This window comes from Myotis davidii, unplaced genomic scaffold (genome assembly GCF_000327345.1).
Source record: "Myotis davidii unplaced genomic scaffold, ASM32734v1 scaffold59, whole genome shotgun sequence".
Lineage (NCBI taxonomy): Eukaryota > Metazoa > Chordata > Mammalia > Chiroptera > Vespertilionidae > Myotis > Myotis davidii.
In genome coordinates this window covers 8,041,225-8,042,248 of record NW_006293001.1, presented here as the reverse complement: position 1 = coordinate 8,042,248, position 1,024 = coordinate 8,041,225, and the positions used below count along the sequence as shown (strand labels likewise).

The following is a 1,024-nucleotide window of genomic DNA, read 5'->3' as shown; positions in this document are numbered from 1 at the left end:
TCAGGCTGCATTCCTGGGCCTGATTTCCAATCCTTTGCCAGCAAGAAGCTGAGACTCCCTCCCGATTGAGAACAACAACCCCCCCCTCAGCCGCCAGCCCGCATGTACTCCGCACCTTAGTATCTCACTTCCGCACTGCTCCTCCTCTGAGTCTCAGTGTTTTTCTCTTTCCTCCTAGTTGTAGAATTTCCACTCAGCCAGCTTTCCTGTGGTTCTGGATGATGTCCGTTTCGTCTTTTAGTTGTATTTTTGAAGTGGTTGTTCAAGGCAGCAAACTCCGGTGTTTACCTATGCCGCCATCTTGGTTTCTCCCACTGGTTGATCTTGTATGTGCCCTGAGCAGGGAGCAAACCTGCAACCTTGCTGTCTCGGAATAATGCTCTAACCAGCTGAGCCCCAGCTAGGCCCTAGCTGCAATTCTAGGGCAACAATTCTATGTTTAGAATTGGCTTCAGTGATGCTAATAAAAAGTAAGCCAACTTTTAGTCAATTTTACTGTTGTTGTTTTTTAATCTACAGATAATCCTCCCTTACTGCATGTACCCGGGCTCACCTCTGGTGTCTGACATATGATGGACTCATATATTTTTAAATGAATGAGTGTTCAACTTCCTAAGTAGAAAGTCTGAAACTGTTAAACTATTACTAAATTAAGTAGAGGCAGTTTTGGGTAATTTGTCATTCAACAGCATGTGGTTTCATCTTTGCCTTACTTCCTCCTTTAAAAGACAACCCACCACAAATGTCACATTTGATCTTCAGATGTCTTCTACCAATGCCTAAAAAATTTAACAGGCTCATTAAATTATTTACACGGCAAACTACTTACAAATTATACTGAAGCTGGGCAGAGCTGGAAAAGTGCTCCTAGTGGGAAGCCAGGTCAGATCCCTTCTAAACTAGTTTGGTTAGGTCAGCCATACTCACACCAATGGGAGTTCAAATTTGGGGGCTGTAGATTAAGGTCCAGTTCTTCACTAAACTAGGGTTATTTAATGCTGACCTCAATTGGAAGAATCAGAAT

General features: G+C 43.2%; 1 protein-coding gene across 1 annotated transcript in view; it reads right to left on the bottom strand.

The window, feature by feature from the left end:
• Positions 1-1,024, bottom strand: part of CERS6 (ceramide synthase 6) — a 262,024-nt gene that overhangs the window by 248,579 nt on the left and 12,421 nt on the right. The gene's annotated exons all lie outside the window — the stretch shown is intronic.